Below are 20,427 nucleotides of genomic sequence, written 5' to 3' on the forward strand. Positions count from 1 at the left end.
ATATTGCTCTCGCAACACACAGGTAGAAGTAAGGATATGAGGCTTATCCTCTGTTTAGTTATGCTAATTCCCTTGATGCCAGTAGATTTACTCCCTATTTATTTGGGTATAACTAACGAGAGGTCCATGCTGTTGATTTTGATTTGTGCAGGCAAAACTGTAAACAATACTACATTTCCATCACAAAAATGTGATGTCTAAAAATCCAGTATTAAAGGTAAGAAAAAATGTAAGCTGCAAAAAAAAGGGGGTCCGTCAAGTTCCCCACTTCTCTACAATCTCTTTTTACTAAGTACAACCAGCCTCATTTCATTTCTTTGTTCTTTGCCATGGTAACATGATATTGGTTTCACAGAGCTGATTTTCAATGCTGTTTATTAAACGCACAAGCCCGTTGAAAGGTTGCTCATCCTAAAAACAGTTTTCTATGTCAGAATGCCATATAGCTTTCCTTATAATTTGTGTGTTAACATAGGAGGTTCTCTGAATAATGAAGGGATTGGTGTGTACGAGCAGCATTATCACCATACCCAAGTTTTTGTACACAGAATCATGCAGTTGAATACAGAACGTGTAATTTTGAACCTTAAACTATTTTTAACTGCTGCATATCACTGAATCGAACAGCAAACTGATGTTTGCGGGGGGTTTGGAGCACAGTTGCAAGTAACCAAGCTATTATCTTCAAAAGCAAGTTTGACCCTACTGGGTTTAGCTCATTTCCACCAACTGTTTGCCTCCTACAAAAATCTGCTCCCCATTAACTTGTGTTCTTTTGATGTTATCAAATCACACGCCGAACCCAAAGCACTCAGCTGTCCTTAATTATCTTCAGCCTCTACATCCCCATGACCATCTTGGAGCCCCTTCCCACGTCTGTTCCCCCAGATTAGCATTGTCCTTTGGCCCACGGTTGTCTTCTGTCTGGCCCTGAGTCCAGAACTTGGGAGCAAGACTTCTACTTCTCCTCTAACCTCCTCGTCTGCGGCCAGGGCTTGATCTGAAGTCAAGAACAAAACAAAGTAACTCCAGCCCCCCTGCCAGCCCTGGAAAGAGCTTTGGGATTTGAGACAACAATGGAGCTGAATTTTCTGTAAGCGGAACAGAATTACTTTGAAGGCTTTCCAAAAATTGGTATTCGTGGATACCGCACTGAGTTTCAATATGCCACATCCAGCAATAGCCCCACAGAGAAAGGAAAAGCAGACTTGTATCTGACAGCGACTGGAAGGAAAGGCATGCTCACTGCTAGAAACCCGTGCGCTGATACCACTGTGAGACCTGCCCACCGCAGGAAGGAACCATTGCAACTCAGATCCCAGCACAGCAGCCCCCTGGCACCGTATTTTTCTTATATTTTTGTCAGTAAAACTTTCTGCTGTCTCTTCCACATGGCAACACCAGCTCACAGCTGAACAACGCTCAGAGAAAAGGCAGTCCTCGATGTCCTGCGAAGCAATGGGGAGGGAGGGAATCGCACAAATTGCAGCTACCCATACTCAGTTTGATGGAGATACAACCCACAGCATCTTAGTGCGGTGATAAAAGCTTGCTCCGCACAAAGCTTTGGCTAGAGATTATGCTGTGTAAACGAGTGAGGCAAAACCCTGCTGATCTGGCAGTGCACGCTTCCAGGTATCTCCAGTTTTAGTTCATTTTAATGTATAGATGGGAAATTTTACTTTTTATTTCCTGGAAAACACAATCACCCATTATGACCTACAGAAAAATTACGGATGCCATTCGTAACTCACGGTGCCTTGAGTGTGAATGTGACAAGTACTGAGACCCTTCGGATCTCTCAAGGAATTTACATGAAAATTAGAAGGCATTTTGAATCAGATTTTCTGCTCAAAGCCGTTGGCTTCGGAATTTCTGCCTAAATCTGGAACTCTCTTAGACTTGGTCATCGCCTGCTCCCGGCCCGGCACAACAAAGGTCCCTGCGGCTGTCTTACAGGGGGCAGGGCCACCCCACGGAGACCGAAGGCGGGGGTAAGAAACCACGACCTTCCCCCATCACCCAGGAGTTGTTCCCTCGGGTATATTCACAACCAGGACGGTAAGCTCCCGTCTCCACTTCAGGGCTGCCCCGGTTGTACGGCATCCTGCGTGCAGGTGCTCCTCTGTAAGCAAAATCTCTGCCTGAGATGATCCCATTTGTGATTGTGTTCTTGAAAGCAGAGTGACGGGAAGACTCTTCTTTACACCCCGCTAGGAATATTCTGTAGTGCATAAACAGCCGGATAAAGACGAAAGCTGTTATCTTCAACTCTTCTGCATCTTTGATTCTTTCAGTAGCTGAGTCAAAGTACGACATTTCTACTGAAAGGAGTCATCAAATTTTTGATGCCTGTTTAACAACTGTCGGATCAGTGATGTTACAAAGGCAACAAATGTAAAAAATGCTGCTCCTCCCCAGACCAACTCCCGGGGAAAGCGTTTCTCCATTCAGGTTTACGCTGATACTAGGGAATAACACACTTGCAGAGACATGGCGAAGACGTGCCCGAGAAGAACAAAACCCGAGTACAATTAAAGAAAGCAGCATGAGCCCTGAACTTATGGGGAGCATTGCCGAGTGAATCAGCAGCAGCCGAAGAGCAGCGCGGTGCGGAGCACCAGGAGAAGCGGCGGACAATCTGTTAGCGAGCTCATTTCATTCTGTTCACGGGAAGGCGCGAGGCTCCTGCCCTGCGAGGAGTGGGTGGCTCCGGGGAGAGATAAATCCCTTCTGCTCCCAGGCTCCGTAGGAGCTGAGGAAGTCAAACAGGGACCGCGGGGACACGTTTTCCCTTGCCGTTGCAGGCTGCTGCCGCCACTCTCTGCCGCACCGGCCTCGCAGTCGGCTCTGCAGGCTGCTGTCGGGGATGCTGCAGCATGTGGAAGCGAGAGGGCTGCTCCCAGCGGACCTCAGCTCCATCTGTGTCACTCCATCCGTGCTCGCTGCTGCGTCTGGCTAAACGGCACTTAAAAGAGCGAAGGCACAGCTCTCGCTATTAAGTGAACCCTCTTACGTTCATCTGCTCCCGAGTACTACAAATGCCCTCGCGAGCTAGAAGAAGATGCATAAAATTAAAGACCAGTAAAAACAAAAAACCAACAACCTCTGCAGGAACTGAGAACATTTTTAAAAGGGGCTGAAACATTTATAAAAGTTGAGACATTTATAAAAGACATTTATAATTTTTCAGAAAACAGGTTTTTGTTTCAGCCAATCGTCCGCCTACTGTACAGCCAGTAACTGAAGACCCCAATTCACTTGCCACTGCCGAAAAATTAACCCATTAATTTTTTATTTGCTGGTAAAAAGCAGCTCTCCAGCAACTTCTGTATGTCCTTGGCAGTCTTGCATAGACTAGGAAAGGAAAATGTTTCAAGAATAAAATAACCTTCGAAGTTTAAAAAGGGATACTGGTCTTAGTTTCTTCCTTAAAATACACCACTCTGAAATACGTATTTCCTTAAATAAACACATTTTAAGGCTGCTATTTAAATGTCTCTGCTTTCCTGCTGGGCTTTGAGGAAGCAGTTTCCAATGGCACCTCTAGCTAGGATTCCTGCCTGGGACTCGGGAGACCTGGCTCGGGTCCCAGCTTGCTGGGTTCATTCATCGCTTCTGCTCCGAGATTCCCGGCACAGCCAAGTTTTTGCGAAGTGCTTTGGGATCCACTAATGAGAAGAGCCAGCATTGTGATTACACGTTCTTAGTCATCATCCCACATACTCATTATTTACCTCCATGGTTTTTTTTCTACAGGATGGAGAGAGGAAAGCTTTAGAGTTTGCTCACAGCATCATTTGAGGTTTCTGTGCAGGCACCCAGTGGAGGAGCCTGACCTGCAAAATGAGCTCGGAGGCACGGTCGTGGAAAGCCTGAGCACCAGTTGTTGCAAAATCTGGCAAGGTTGGGTGACGAGCCAAGCTGTCCATACACTACACAGTCACATGCATTCATGAAATGCAACTTTCTGTTCTAAAAGTGCGCTATTTAAAGCAACCAAGACCTTAGTTTCAGGTCTATCCAAGTGACAGCAACCCCAGAAGTACCGTGGTCACTGGCATCAGGCTCCAGCAAGTGCTCGGGGCAAATAACAGCTGAATGCTTGTAAAGCTTTTGGAAGACGAGCGGTCTAGGCACGAAGCCGTACGCATCAACTCGAACAACTCTGCTGTTCATTAGGAGTCCCTGCTAGCAGCAAAGGCTTCCTGGAGGCTGCTATTCATGCAACAGGCATATCCTTCTATACAACAATGGCTTTTCAATGAACAATCTACCAACAACAACCACTTCGAGTATAATTAAGTAATTAATTATATTTTCTAATCTATTAAGCCTTGATTGCTTATCAAAGCATTCAGCTGGATCATTTTCCTCTTGTCATTTCCAATTAATTTTGCCTTTATTTTTTTTAAACAAAGGAAAAAGTCTCTCAGACTTCATGGGGAATCGGGGCTTCAGTGGAGCAGAAAGAGCAGTTGATATTTTTTTTGAAACCACAGTTTACCAACAGATGATGTAAACATGACTCCACAGAAGTAGAGCACCTGATTGCTCAAAAGTAGGAAGTGCTTATCGTTCGCATTAGTGAAAAACTCATAAAGCCAGTAATGCTTTTATGGCTCTAATAATCCCCGAAGCTATGCAGTCGCATTCACCACGGTGCAGGATTAAACACAGCAGCACGGGGTAATCAAGAATTAAACTCATCTGGCATCACATCTGCAAATCAATACAGACATATCTACTGTTCAAAATTGCCAACTAACCCAAGCAAGAATACGAGGACATTCTTAGATGGCTGAGGCTTGCACAGCTCCAAAGTCTACAGAATTACTCTGGTTCAAGAGAACTGGAAACCCAACCCACATTTCACAGTCTTAGTTGTTAAAAATGAGTGTGTACGCTACAGTTTTAGCGCAAAATAACCTGATTTTTGCCACCAATTTGTCCTGGGACTTTAGGTGAGCAGAGGAAAGCTGCGAGTATCCAACACGGGGAAGGAAAATCTTGGCTGCTGCAGGTCCCCTGTTATATTCGGGAAGGAATTTTTGGAGAGAAAAACCTACTTTTTTACCCTATGTTAAGTGTCATAGTGCATTAATAAATTCCCTTATTAAAGAGGGAATTTATTTGGTCTAACAACGCATCCTGATCTGCTATGTTTGACCTCACAGAGGGAAAAAAAAAATCAATAAGCAGGGACAAAACGCATCCGTGTTATTCATGGCACAGGTAATAAAACCCCCTCAAATTGTGCCCTTTGAAATTTCACAATTGCAAAAACAAAACAACGACAACAACAACAAAAAACACTCTAAAACTTGTCAAGGGCAGGATCTAACCTCTGGGAAGCACTCGGAAGCAGCCAGCCTCACCAAGGCAGGCGGGTCTCCTGGGAAAGGTTTGAAGCACAGCTTCAGATTCTCTTACATCCCGTTTGTCTGCATTAGCAGCAAATTACAAGCCTCTTTGCATGTAGTCATCTATTAAACTATTAAAAGGCAAATGAGCCAGGTTTTCTCCTTCTTACTCCTTGTCCAGCTGGGCCAGGAATGTTTTTGCATTATATACAATGCATGCACGAAGATAATTGATTGCTTAATCCCTCGAGGGCATATAATCTAGCTGGAATGAATGCAGGGCCACAAATGAGTGCTGTGGTATAAAGAAAAAGTGGTATAGAGAAATATATACAATGGTATAGAGAAATATATACAGTGTACTATATATAAGGTATATAGTACATATGATATGGAAATTTCAACATAAATACAATCTATAAACACATGGTTGTGATTACAGCGAAAGAAAGAGCGATCCCTATATGAAATGAGATGTAAAACATTGTGACGAGAGGAAAAGTTCTCTCTGACGGAAAAGCAGAGGATAAACTACTAATAACGGTCGGGATGCAAAGTTCCACTACAGACTCTGTGCTACAAAAGCAGGTGTGCTTTGGCTGTTACTTTTTCCTTGTGATGCCAGGATTTCTAGGGTGCACCTAGGAGCTGGGACGATGCCACGTTTCCTTCCTGCCGTGGAGCTCTTACAATTCCTTTTTTTCACGCTGCAGGGTTGTGTGGTCTCAGCACAGCTCCGGGATCTCTTCCTCGGGCACTGCAGCCCTGCATCCTCTCTTGCAAGAGTAGAAGTCTCTGCAAATCTAACACAATGCGTTGGAGCAAATAAAATTTCCTCATCAGGCATGGTGGTTTTAGTTATTCTGAAGCTGGGAGAGCAGGACTGGAAAATTACCCAGCTGGGTACTGATACATCACACATAAAGTACAGTCAAATGGAACAAACCACACAAAATTAACTGCGTTCGCTTCTGAGCATAATGATCGGAAAAGATGCTTCATAAAATAAAATATAATGCTAATTATGCTTTTATGGAACATGATTATTTAGCCTTCCTCACTACAGGGAGTGGCCCATCAATGCTAATATTCACCGAGGTCCCAAGCTGAATTCCAGAACAGGACTTTTCAAACTTCTTCAACTTGGCTGCTATCGACCCTGAGGCACCATCACCCGGCACAATTTCTCTGCTGACTCGGTGAACTTTGCTGCTCGCACGATCCCACAACTCAGCCGTTTTGGGAGCTGCATGCTTTCCACTGTGAGTACGGAGACTGACCACTGCTACTGCACAGCTCGCAACCTCGAGCACCCAGTGAAAAAAAAAAAATCTCAGAAAACATCGAGGAGAGAGAATTTAAACATTTAGCCAGGATCATTTTCTATTGGAAAAGCAGTTTTTGCAAAAATCAAAGGTGTTCACAGGAGTGTATCAGTTTTGATTAATTTCTTCTTCAATAAAATTCAGAGATCTTATTTCTATTACATTGTTTCACAGTAGACTTGAAGAAAAATATACTTCGATTTGCTTTGCCAATAACAGAATAAAAATTCAAAGAAATCTTATAAAAAACATTAGCTACCTGAAAAAGATTCAGCAGTCCCAGAGAAGTTTCTTATGTCTTAAAACAGTGACTTTTTCATTGTACTTGAACGTTATCCTCACCAGCTTAAACTTTTCCCTGACCACATCTGCTGTTTCTCGTTAGCTCATGCAAAGGGTTGTGGCATATTTTAGGCTGACAAGAAACTCAGAACGCTTTTAGCTTGCATTGAGAGTAGCTGTGAAAATGCTGGAAATGCAAATCGAAAGGAGTCTCGGGAAAGGAACTGTTGTGCCCAAGGCATCAGCTGTGTCCAAGAGGCAGGAACCCATATGTTTCCAGCCCCAAGACCAAAAGCCTGTCTTTCTTCAAGGAGCTGAGTTTCACCTCGGCTGTGTGAGAAAATGCCAGGATCGACAGAAGCTAAAACTGTGTCCGGAGGCATTTGGAATGGGTACAGGGTTCACCAGTGTTCCCCTGAGCAATGCTTTCTGCACCTGTTTCAAATCAAAATCCTGTCTTGTCTTCTCCAACAGCCTCTTATTTGTATTCTTCATCATTTTGGGCACCTGCCACACCAATAACATTTCCTTTCCAAATGCAATAAAAATGATGCCTCTCAAGCTGAAAAACTTACCTGCTATTTGGCTTTTATTGGAGCCACAGCCCACGTGTAGATATGGCAGGGCTTGCTGCAAATACAATTTGAGCCTTTCCTTCCCAGGTATTTATCCGTGTTTTACCAAGACGATTCACACCGACCCCCAGCTGGTTACTTAAAGGAAAGATTTCTGCAGCTGAACATCAATGGAAGGATTTGACGTTGTTATCGTTAATGTGAGACAATGAAGACTTGTCAGGTGAGGAGATTTGCTCAGATATTTGGCATTCGGCTCTGCGTACTTGCCAATACTCAGAAATATTTGGCCCCCCGTACTTGCCAAGGCTCAGAAATGCTTGTACTGGATGGGGAAGAGGGGCGGGATGGGATGGGACGACAACATATGCGGTAGAAATTGCCTGTATATTGAAGAAATTGCCTTCCCTTCTCTGTCCTTTGTCTTTGTTTCTATTTCAAAAATCAAAGTGGACAATCAGCACTGAACACTAGTTGAAATGAGATGCGGTATCTATTGTCTCTACATCGCACGCACAGATAGCTGACTGCTATGCAAAGCACCAACAGCTCTAGGCAAAGCTCCCAATGATACCCATTTTCTGCTCTAAATACCCCATTGAGCTTAATTAATTAACCCATTCATTTTTATATATTAAATTATATTTTTTATATATTAATTAATACAGTATTCACACTGCTGTAAGATCTAAACCCCTTCAGCCCCAGCGTGGCAGGCAGCAATATAGTTAGGACTGTACTTGAGCAGCCCCGAAATGGGACACTGCCAGACGGGTGAAAGAAGCGATAAAATGGAGTCAGCAAGGTGACGGATTTGAAACTGGGTTTCAGAGAAAGTGAGCGTTGTGCCTCACAGGGACTCTTGAAGCAGAGTTGTGGGAGTGTGAGGAGCGTAAGCGCGTTGGTCTCCAAGCCGCAGCCAAGTTGTGCCCTCGCCACTGGGATGCGAACAGGACCGCGATGGGCTGGAGGGACGAAGCACGTGGAGGAACTAATTCCAGGCCATGGCTTCTCCAGGAGCTCTACCCACCTGCCAGGGAGAAAGGAAAGGAAGGCGATTCCCCTCTTTGCATGAAATTATTTTCTCATTTCAAGCCTCTGATGAGTCTAGCGGGTGCCACTGCATCCAGAGCGATGAAGCGGGATGAAAGCGTTCATCGGGACATGGTTTAGTGGGTGTCATTGGTAGTAGGGTGGGTGATGGTTGGACCAGATGATCTTGAAGGCCTTTTACAACCTTCATGACTCTGATTCGATTACCAGGTCACTGTGCCTGCAAAGAGAGCACCACAGCAAACCCAGAGCTGTGCTAGCGAGCAGAAGGGCTCTTCCTTCCCCCTCTCCGTGAGCCCTGTTATCCCATCGGGACATTTACTAGCTGCCCAGCCCCTCCTCGTCTTCCCCCAGGAATGGATTTCCTCTCGGAAGCCTCACATCTTGCACGTGGGAACAATCTTTCCCATTAAGGGACAGTGATATTTGGGCTACTAATGACAGAGAGCGGCTCTACGCAACACTCGTGCTAACAGAAGGCATACAGAGCGTTTAATTCTTTTACATTTCTTCTTCCAGGATACACAGCGGAAAGGTAACAATCACACCAGAAAACTTCTTCAAGAAAAATAATCGAATCTATGTCAGGGACTCAACTTGGTGAAGAAATTCATTTCTCTGTCAATACCAGAGGAAAAAGGGTTTCTCATCCTTCTCCTTGGGTATTGAAAGTCATTCATTTAAAAATAGATATATAGATGTATTGCCATTTTTGACTGCTGAAACAATGCACTAGCAAGACAGTTAACTGCCTCTGGATAGTAAATAAATTTCCTGCCTTACTGAGTGAGGTGAATACAAAGAGATGAAGCACTAAATCCTGCCTATGGCATGCCATCTCTATCTTAGGTTGTCATGCCAGCAAAAATTATATTGAACTCAGTCCAAGTAAATTCTATCCCAGAAACATTCCTATTAAATACATCGGGGAAGATTTGTCTCCCAGTTACATTGGTGTGAATCTGCAAACAGGTCTGTACCCGGAGTTGCAGACGCTGACAGCACTGCTCTAGACAGGAGGATTTCATCTGAGGCCCTGAGTAGCTTTCAACAGATGCTTCAGTGCTGGAGGAGAATCTGTCCGAGCAGCTTATGTTATGCCATTTGAACTCTCCCAGGTCACACTGAAAATGGTTTTAAAAGTGCCGTTTCAGAGAGTTGCAATCCCAAGTGCATTAAATAAATCATAATCCCCTCAATAGCTGGTTCGTCCCTCTGCAGATCCATCCCACTGCTCCCTTCCATCCTCAACGACTCCGATGTATCGCAGCCCTGTTTGCTGCCAGGCACGAGACTCACAGCTACTTTGGACCACAAGTATAAAAGAAGCCCTGAAAACAGCAATAAATTAAGTGATCAGTTGTGGCATTTTAGGTAGCTGCAAACCTAACATGCCATTGTGCATCCATACCCACGTGCATCCAGTTACAACCAAGCAATTTCCCTTCCTCCTCACCTTAGCCCACATTCCTTACTGGTGTTCCAGCACAGCATGACAAAGTGCAACCTAATATATACATATATTTTTTCTTTTTTATTACACAGAAAGAGAGAGCACCATTTTGGAGTGACTGGACCTGCTGCTGGAAGAACAGTGTAAGCCTTTAGCACTCGGTATTTGGATTTGTGTCACGAAATGCCAGAGTTTTTCAATCACATCAGCTAAGAGCTAGAGATAAGATAAGGTCAGGAAGGGAATTACACGGGATATACCCTGGTATAATTTGGCTTTATGGCTGGGGAGGAAAAAAAAAAAAAAAAAAATCAGAGGCAGCCACAGAAAGCCATAGTGATCGTTAAGATTTCATCTTAAAAACAACTTATTTACTGGGAGCCAAAATTGGGATAACGTTTCAAGAAGTGTCTCTCTGGCTTAAAAGCTTCAACCTGGTTGTCAGACCTGACTAACACTCGAACTTCAGTTTAAATTCTGAGTGCCTAGGTGCATGAAAGCCCCTGAGATTGTTCGGGCTGGGGGGGGGAGGTTTTTAAAAAATACTATTATTTGGCTGATTTTCAAGAGAGAGGCTACTAACTGCCTATATCACCTTTGAAAAGGGACCTTTGTATTCCTGAACACTTGGAAAACTTACATTAGAATTTCTCAGCCACATTATGAGATACTAGTCCACGTAAATGTGGCCTTTCTAAAAGCTCAAGAGCTTTTTTCACAAAAGCTCTGACTTCTCTAAAATAGGCACCTAAGAATACTCCAGGGGAACAATGTAGGACATTGGAACAACCTCCTGCGTTACACCTCGGGTTAACTACTTTTCTGTAGGTGTTTGTATAGCACCTGGCACAATGAGCCCTGATGCTAATTGGGGTCTTGGGTCGAGTGCTGAGGACTGAGTGGCCGTGACCCACTTGGACCTGTGGCAAACCGGGGGCAGCTGCCTCAGCCCTCCTTTCCCCAAGTCCTCTCCTCTAACCATCGCCGTGACAGCTGCCCCTGGCTGAATGACGTTCCGGGTGGCGGAAGCGAAGAGCAAGTTATCCCCAGCCACAGAAAACACCGCTCACGGTATCAGCTGCTGCAGGCCCACAGTGCTCCAAGGGAAGGTTTTTTCTCCCTCCTGGCCTTCCCCGGTTCCGCTGCTTGCAGCGGGGCAGCAGATTGCCGGACCGCAATCGGATGGAAAGCAGCAGCAGCACCTGTTACAAGTTAATTAGTTCGTCTCAGCTCCCAGCAGCTGTTCATTTTGGTGTAGGCTTTTTTTTTTTTTTTTTTTTAAATGTATGTTCAGCGGAGCAGGAGACAGGGGGAGCCCTGAGCATTTGGTGTTACGTGATGTCAGGCTGGAGTGTGCGAGGTCAGCTCTGAACCATATTCTCTGCTACACAAAGCGGTCCCAGGCAGGACGGTGTCTGAGCAGTGAAAAGAGAAACGCCAAGCCCGTGCTTGTCACCGTGGCGAAGGCAAAATGATTTAATGTGTACTGAATCTGCTCGCAGTTCCCTGTTTTCTTTGGGTGTTTTGAAGAGCACGTCTCCCTCTCTTCAACTCCCATCCAAACTCACTTTCATAACCCATAAAGTTGTTTGTTTTTTTTCTGGAGATATTTCATCCCTCACCCTATCTGCAAGGTGTCCAAGAGGGAAAAGGGGTGAGTTTGTGCACGTGTGGTATAAATGCCTTTTTCCTTGGAGCTATGCTGGGACCAGGAAACTGGAAATAATGCCTGAGTAGAGTGGATGGGTTCACGTGTCCCTCCCCACCCTTATCAAATGGAGCCAGACCCTTCCTGCACAACAAATGGCATCAACTACTGGATCAGATGAATTCTGGCCAAGGTTATTACCAAGCTCCGAGGCAGTACGGCTCGGCACCACAGTGTGCTAGGTCCTCCCGTTAGTAAGTACCTGTTGTCTCCAGTAAGGTATCAGAGGTGGTGGTTTGCATTTGTACAGTGACTTGCAAAACGAACTGTGCCAGAGTCCTAGGAATGTCTTCCTGCACTATCATAATTACAGCTGATCAAGAGCAAACTCCCAACCTAACATTGTGCCTCTGGTCCACAAAAATCAGTCCCTTTAAAAAAAAAAATGTACAAACATCTTCCGAGGAAGTACACGCTCAGAAAACCAACTGAATTAAATCAACCCGATGATTTCAGCTGCCTTGGCAATCTGATTATACTGATAGACTGATACAGTTATGTGTTGTCCCCGAGATGAGTTGAATGATGAAACTGGTAATGAGTACATGACCATCTACAATTAAAAAAAAAAGAGCTTGGTAGAAATAGCAAACCAATCAGCAGATGGCAAACAGATGGATACAAGATTCAGAGATGTGTACATACAAAACTTAATTGAAATGAAAATTATTATTCATTGCAATAAATTCAGCTTGGGTGGATGAAAGGCAACATCCTTAAGTAAGTAATGGGAAAAACGGTTTTAAATAATTAAAGCTCTACTTATGAATGTCTCCTGAAGTATTCATGAGAATCTCTTCATAGGGATAATAAAGAATATATTGCTTCCAAACGACAAGCAAAGGTGTTCACTGAGCTATAACCCCTGCAGATGGGAGCAGCACCTCCCAGTTGCAGGAGGCTAGAGGAACCCCAGCACCTGGGGTGGGATGTCAAATTGAAAGCATTTACATGGACTATAACATCCTTTTCAAGAATAACAAACAGTTCCGAGCAGTAATAATAAAATTCATTCTCACATTATGTAATTTTCCCAGACAATACATCAGACCACAATTTAACAAAAAAAAAGTGCGCTGCAGCAAGAAGGAAGATGAAATGCCTTAAGCTCCTCTGCAAACTCCCCACCAATTACAACACCTGACCTTGTGACTCAGCTCCCGAACAGGCACAACATCTGGAGGAAAGGAAATGAGCAGGTTCCCTCCCACGCTCAAATGAGTGTTTGAAATAAAGGCCCTTCTCCCATCATTACAAAGAACCCTTGAGATACTATTTTTCAAAAATGTATGCCTCAATCAAATAGAATATATTTGCCTTCAGACCCCCCCCCTTTTCTCATGCCTAGTTACAAAGCTTATTCCTTACATCTCCTTCTCTTGAATTTGAAGTAAAATAATCATTCATTTCTCCTGCCTGTGGCTTCGATACTTTTAAGCGATGCCTTTCCTCTTCTCCTAAGTTGGTCTGTATGAAGAGTTAATAAATGGGCAAACGTTCATCTGTTTGGAGATAAAATCTAAAGACTTGGCAGAATTGTGCAGCTTGCGAGAAAAATGGAAAAAAAAGACAAAACAACAACGAAAGAAAACCACAGAAATATATTTTAAAGAAAGGGTGTGGATTCCATATTGAAGACAGAGAAGGATACTATATCTTTGGAAAAAACATGCTGTTGCTCAGGTAAGCTACTGTGCAGTCACTGAGGCCTAGAATCAAGATTTTTCAACTCCTGTTCATTTGATTTGCCACGCTTTAAAAAAGTCACACGATACATATTTCTAACCATCAACCTAGCCACTCTTTGCAAGTGTTTAATGCTCCGTAAACAAGGAATTCTTTTCTGCGCTGTAACAGAGAGCTGATTCGGGTACTTGAGGTGCTGAGCTACGTCTTCCTTTTCCAAAGACTGCTGAGCCAAAGGACTCGAACTTACTCCCAGGAACTTGCCAGCACGGGATTGCACCTTGCAATGGCACACAAACTGGTTCCTGACACAACGCTGAGCACAACCTGCTAAACTCACTTTGATCCCAACAGAAGCAGTGGGATGCTGGCAACTCAAACAACATCCTTCAGCAGCGTTCAGGATTGTAGGGCCCACAGGGTCTGACCTGGAGGATCCTGAATACCTGCAGACCCCTGGGAATGCAGCGCAGCCTCCTGCTGCTCCAGTTGTATAGCTGCAGAACTGAGCAGTGAACATCAGAGAGAGCAGGAAAAACTTCAAAATCCCGTCACTCGTATATATTATAACACAGCAAGAAGACAGGAGGATTTACTGTCCATTCTCCTCCTTCTTCTAGGGCATCAACAACCAGCGTGTTCTGCAGGGAGAGAGATGTGAGCTGTTTAGTTCCTTGCTGCAGCCCCGGTGCAATCCCTTAATAAAATCAGTGCACCGTGGCTGACCAAGGGCTGTAACGGCTGGGGTTATGCCACCACACTACAATGGATAGCAGAGGTCTGCCACGTTTGTAAGATTTCCCATTCCTGGCTAAGGTGCTGCTGCTCTGCCGGCCTTCCACCCACGCACTATGAGCTAAGACTCGCTGTTAGCTCGGTTCTGGAGCTGTCTGGAAGCTGGTTTTCTTTTTGCAGAGGAGGGGGACAGGCACCACATGCAGACGTGCCCCAGCACAAAGCCCTCCTCTCCAGCAGAAAATACTGCAGCTCTCGCCCGAGCAGCTGAAAGCACACAATGAGGTTTTCTTTTCCAATTGAAACTGCAGGCAGAGGAGAGGGAGGTAGAATATTATTACCTGGGTTGAAATATGCCCAAATGCAGCCCCCCCACTTCTCTTTAAAGGAATAAAGGAATAAACCAGGTGCTCGATTCTGAGCAGGGGATAATAGAGCAAAACTAAATTAGAAAGAATTTGAATACAACGTTCATCTCCTGCCTCTTTAGAAGGATACAACAGGTCTCAAACAGCACCCAGGAAGATATTTTCCCTACTGCAGGTGGCTGTTGCTGTTGTGTCGACAGAGGAATGGCATTCCAGTCTGCTGCCTAGACACTGTCTAATTTTAATGAATTGATACCACAATTTCCCTTGCTTGCAAGTGCAATTCAGCCCTGAGAGAAAGAAGCCCACGCTCGGGCTGCCATTCGGGGCAAGTCACACGTCCAGCTTCTCCACGAGGCCTGGAAGCCACGGAGCCGCCCGAGGAGGATGCACGGGGTCAGATCACCCAGAGACCCCGACAGAGGCCGTGCCAGCCCCGGCTCCCCACATTTTCAGCCGGGTTTGGCACCAGGCCCTTTGCCCCAGGGGCTCCCGGGTACTGCAGACACTTCCCTAAAAGCACATTTTCTCTTTCTGCACCCACCTGTTTTTCCTGGCTCCAAGCTTTGACGGTGAGGCAAGCCAAGCCTTCCCTACTCGTGGAGACCCCAGACACAGGACGTGGGCCTGACTTGCCACGCAACAACCTTTAGGTTTTAATGGCCCGATGACTTCCAGAAAGAAGCAAATTCGCTTGCAGAAGCATAAAGAGATGCCGTTTACGTGTTCGACTCCAGCGTGCTGTGTCTGCCCGTGCTGTGCAGGGGGTGCTCCTCGGGTAGCGGGGCCGCACGGCCGAAGCGTCGCCGCCCGCGGCCTAGCGGTGCCGGGCACTCGGCCCAGCAGGCACGCCGGCTGCCTCCCTTCCTCTCCTTCTCCCCCTTCCTATAATTAAAAAAATGGACAACCTCCACGCAGGCTTCTGAGCGTGCCTGCCATCTCCAAACCCAATTTCACAGGATGACAGCCTAATTAATCTTCTTCTTTTGTTTCAATAGCATACGGTCTCCGCTCAACTGTGGAATATGGTGGAATCTTGCTGGGAACACATCTGTCAGGACTGCAGTTTGAATAAAGGAATACAGCAGGCTTTTGTGTGATTATATCTGTATTTATATAGATGTGCGCCTATCGAGTGCTCCATACACGTGTAGAATGGAACAACATATACAGTAATGTCCCGAATTTTGAGAAATACCTGTGATCCCAGACACTTCAGCATCAAAATGCAACAGGAAAGCCGTCCTTCTGCCCAGGGAGATATCGTTACTCCCACACACAGCACACAGGTAAAGGAAGATTACACAACTTGCCCAAGGTCACACAGAAAACCCGTGACAGAGCTGGGAACTAAGCCAACGTCTCAGACCACGGACTTAGCTCCTAAGTCACGCTTCCCCCTTGTTTGCAAGGGTCTGCCTTTACTCTCCGTAGCAGGGCTGTAATTACAACTACTGGCCCATCATTAGCACCTCTTACGGCTGTGAAACTGCAAGCCCTCATTCTGGAAAACTCTTGCTGACAGCAAAACGTCAAACCGAGTTGCTTGGTCACAACAAAATCCCACGGGCCTGACTCAAGCTGAAAACAATCTTTTACTCACTCTTTACTCATGCGTTACAAGCCTGTTAAGGCAGCGGGTACCCAGGACCCGTGGTAGCTGTCTGCCCTCTAACCAGCGGCACCCTTGGGCGGTCTGTGATGAAAAATTGACCAAAACATCTGTAGTTGGACACTCCTGGGAGTAAGAGCATCCCTACCTGTGCCAAACCTTGGTCTGCTTCCAGTGCTTCTGTTGTGTCTTACGGTATTTGTGGATGTTCTTAACGCTTCAGTTTCTGGTGTCATGAAATTACAAGACAACCACAACCGCCCACCTGAATCTTCCACCCAAAACGCGACCGTGAAGCAAACCCTCAAGAGCTCCAAAAGCTCAAAAGAAATCAGTGTATTGCAGAATTTTGACTGGGGTCAGAGGCTGTTGTTTGAATGTCCAGGGCTGTCAGTGCTGCACTTAAATTACTTCACCACAAACTAATGAAAGGTCGCAGGACTTCAATCAAGGTACCCAGCCATATATAAACCTTGTCTCTCCATGGAAGCACTCAGCGCTGCATAGACTTACACCTGCTAAAGTCAGGCTCAATTTACAGTTTCAATATCAATCAATAAAATTTGGTGTCTGGGTTTTAAATACGAGAGCTAAATTTGTCTCTGCCTCAAAGGAGTGCAGCTACTTTACCTTCAGTGCACTTCCTTGCATTTACAAAGAACTTGACCTGCACATGGGAATTTTCTAAAGGCAAAAGCTTTGCTTCGCACTACAGTACCTTTTTTTTTTTTTTCAGATTGTCTGCCTAAATTTCTGATAATTGCTAAAGAAATTATTTTCATTAATGAGCAGCAGTACCAGCCATTTTCATTGGGAGCCACAGTGATAATTAGGAAGACAAATAACGGCCCCAAGGGGGTGGGGGCAGGAAGAACTTCCAGGTGCTTTAGGGTATCTCTAATTTGCATCTGATGAGACAAATATTTCAATTTCTGGGCAACAGGTACCTTAGGAATAAGTGTGGGCTGTTTTTGTCACAACATGTCACGGGAAGTAGTCTGATCCGATATTTGCAGTCATGCAATTAAGCCTGGCATGTAATAATTAGGAAGGCAGGTGTACTCAATGCTTACTACAATGTTTCTGCTCGCTGTTGTCTTACATTAGTCCATCCTCGGTTAAGTGATCCTGGAGACAGAAGGTAGCTTCTGACAAATGCCCAAAGGAGACAAAATAGAGGTTGGAGAAAAATTATTTATGGTGGGTATGATCACGAGCAATGCAAAGCGACTAAAAGGAATTGGAAGTGAGTATGTAGGGAAAGTCTCCGTGCCGAGGAGTGTGAGACTGGAAGACAAGCTCCCGGTGGAGGAGGATAGTTTTGTGGGAGATTGTGGAGCAGCTTTCTGAAATATAATAGAGAATTATCCAAGGTCTTTTTCAAATGCCTAATTAGGCACCCAGTTTGCATAAATGAACCAAAAAAAAAAAAAAAAGGGAAAACAGAACGTTTAATGCTGTGTCTGTCCCTTGGCAAAATCTCTTCTTAGATCCCTCTGAAACACGAATTATTCTCATTCTCTGTCAACGGGCTTTATCTGCTTTTACAGAAAGGGCACATCTACGCCACACAGAACTTCCTGAGCTGGTACAGCCCAAAACTGCCAAGTCCATCTGGCACAGAACAACAAATATCACCAGCTCATTTCTGACAGTGGTAATACCTAAATACTACAGTACTGCTTTCAGGTACAGCCTGCCTTGCACATGCTTAGCTTGACAGTCTCTGTACTGCCTCCTGTTCCAACCAGCCCTATTTCATCTACTGCTAAGCCATCAGCATAAGGCTCAGCCCATAGCCCAAGTCCAGCAACATGAACTGATCACTACAAAACACCCTTCCAGACTGCCTACACCGTGCAATAGGAATTTCTCTCTCTGTTACAGTCAGTACAAAAAAAAAAAAAAAAACAACCCAAAAAAGAGCACACACTACTGTGAAATGCAGCCTATACCTATAAAAACTTGATGTGGTGCTTCCCCTGCCCCACCACCAGAGCAGCTGAATCTCCAAAACCAGAACGACTTGTGAATTTTAACACTCCTTTTACATAGGGAAGTACCTGAAAAGCAGAGAAAGGTCTACAGAAGAACTATTATGATGCACTGGATGTAGCTTATCCTAGTACTTTTCCAAAATGTCATTGTCTTACAAGTTACTTTTGCGGAGAGCTAAGTATTTTTTAAAAATCTTACATCTTTAAATTTTAAATCTTTTTGACTCTGAACAGAAAATCCTGAATACTAGGAGCACATCTACCTGTGAAGTCTCTTGAAATGCCGATGCCTGATAATCTTTACAAAAACAAGCGTCAAGGAACAGCCAGTAATAACCACAACGAGCATCACACAGTACTGCCATCCTGGAGAAAATCCATCCCTCTGTTAAACGAGTTCCACTCTCAGCGAAAGCTGGTACTAATGAGAACTGCAGTTCACATGTCAGCGCGCAGTGAAACAATTAGGAGTTTTGTACTACTTCATAAATACCAATATTGATGAAGTAGGAGAAGCTAAAACACCATTTGGCATTTTTATGGTTCCCAAGAACTTCCTGTGCTATATTAAGTGGGCTAACGAGTTAAGGAGGAATATAAACTCCCAAGCTTCAAGCCAACAGCGAAGGGCTTAAAGTCAGGAAGAAAATGTCACCTCCAGAGCAGGTCATTATGTGATCGTCTATAACAGGGATTTTTTAACCTCTTATCCTAAACTATCTACCACTAACAAACTACATATACAATTTAACTAATTCTAAATGGTTGCTTTTATTCCTCCCATTAAAACAGAAGATTTTTCAAAGCTACCCGGGACATTTAGATGCTAAGTTCTCATAAAAATTAATGGGAACCAAGCTTTCTAATTCCCTAAGCATCTTTAAAAAGTCTCAGACTACATACAAACAAGTTCTATTCATTCTGAAGGCTCCTAACTCACTTTACAAGCGTTAACTGGCTCTATACAGAACACATTTCACTGAAATGCACCTACCTCTGCAACGAAACATGGCACAGGAGCACTACATAAAAATTTTAAGACTGGAAGCGAAGAATACCCGGGGGGACGCGGGTGAAACTTAATGGCCTGTGATATACTGAGGTTCACAGCAGGTGATCTAATGGGCCCTTCTGGCCTTAGATGCTCTGAAATGAAAGCCATGCAGCCAACGAGAAGTTCAGGAAGACTCGGATGGGCTCAGGAACCTGCTGGCTGCACGGGGCAGCACGGTGCAGGGCAGGAGCGCGCCGCCGGCCTTAACATCCTCCGAGCAAACCTGGCTCGAGACCCAGCTGGAAATGCCAGAGCATCAGGATTAACTACACGGCTTCCCAGAAGCGGTCGAGTGATGCATGAAGGCTCCGCAGTGGCCAGAAGCTCAGCTCTTGGACTTCATCGGATGCCAACACCTGCCTGGGAGATTGACTGGCACCAGCACAGGGCAGGCGGCTGCCCCACAAACAAACATCTGTACAGCCACCACCTGCAAATCTCATCTGGCGTTACTGAAAAGCATGTGTAAAAACACAACGAGTTTCAAGAAAGCAAACAATGCTTCATCCGAACAGCCAGAAATCAGCTGCCCTCTTTATACCTCTCCCCGTTCTGCATCGTTTTCACAGAAGACCGCGGTGCACGTCACAAAAAAGTCTCTTCTTTTCTACTGATACCAACACGAAGCAAATAAAGTACTGCCCAGGAAAGTCTGAGTATGTGCAATTAGAAACGAATACATTGTTTGGAGCATACTTAAAAGGATTATCGTTTCATGACACCCAAAATTATAATAATTATATCCACAATTTTTCATACTTACTTATTTTCAGACTATTATGGGTCCTCTTTGGAAAAGTGAAATTGGTGCTTGCTGCCTTGACAGCAAAGGACAAATGCCTTGACAGGACATAATGCTTCTCTAAGAATAATTAAATCAAAGTATGGTGTAAATCCCAATGGTGCCTCTCCATTGGTAGTATTTCTATCAGGAATCTTCAAAACCTTAAATCCAATATTTAAAATTTATGTGTTTCACCTATGATTTCAAGGTGAGAGGCAGCTGTAGCCTTTTCCTTCAGTGTAATAAATAGCAGAACAAAATTCTCACCTATACGGTATACACAATTTCCATCTGCACAAACACAGAGAAATGGATTCTGATATATAAAAACCCCATAGCCCTGATAGGTAAACACAAACACAACATAAATGTAATTGTTTAGACTGCAATATGAACGTTACATATATACAGAGAAACCCTGACAAGGTCAGC

General features: G+C 44.6%; 1 protein-coding gene and 1 long non-coding RNA gene across 21 annotated transcripts in view; one reads left to right on the forward strand and one right to left on the reverse strand.

The window, feature by feature from the left end:
* The window catches only part of LRRTM4 (leucine rich repeat transmembrane neuronal 4), a 284,146-nt gene that overhangs the window by 27,911 nt on the left and 235,808 nt on the right, over nt 1-20,427 (reverse strand). The window lies entirely within an intron of this gene.
* LOC106046271 (uncharacterized) lies at nt 32-10,868 on the forward strand. Its single transcript, XR_001213164.3, has 3 exons — nt 32-1,994; nt 7,633-7,768; nt 10,144-10,868. It is a non-coding gene; the product is annotated as an uncharacterized lncRNA (long non-coding RNA).

Source organism: Anser cygnoides, chromosome 26 (genome assembly GCF_040182565.1).
Source record: "Anser cygnoides isolate HZ-2024a breed goose chromosome 26, Taihu_goose_T2T_genome, whole genome shotgun sequence".
NCBI classification, from domain to species: domain Eukaryota; kingdom Metazoa; phylum Chordata; class Aves; order Anseriformes; family Anatidae; genus Anser; species Anser cygnoides.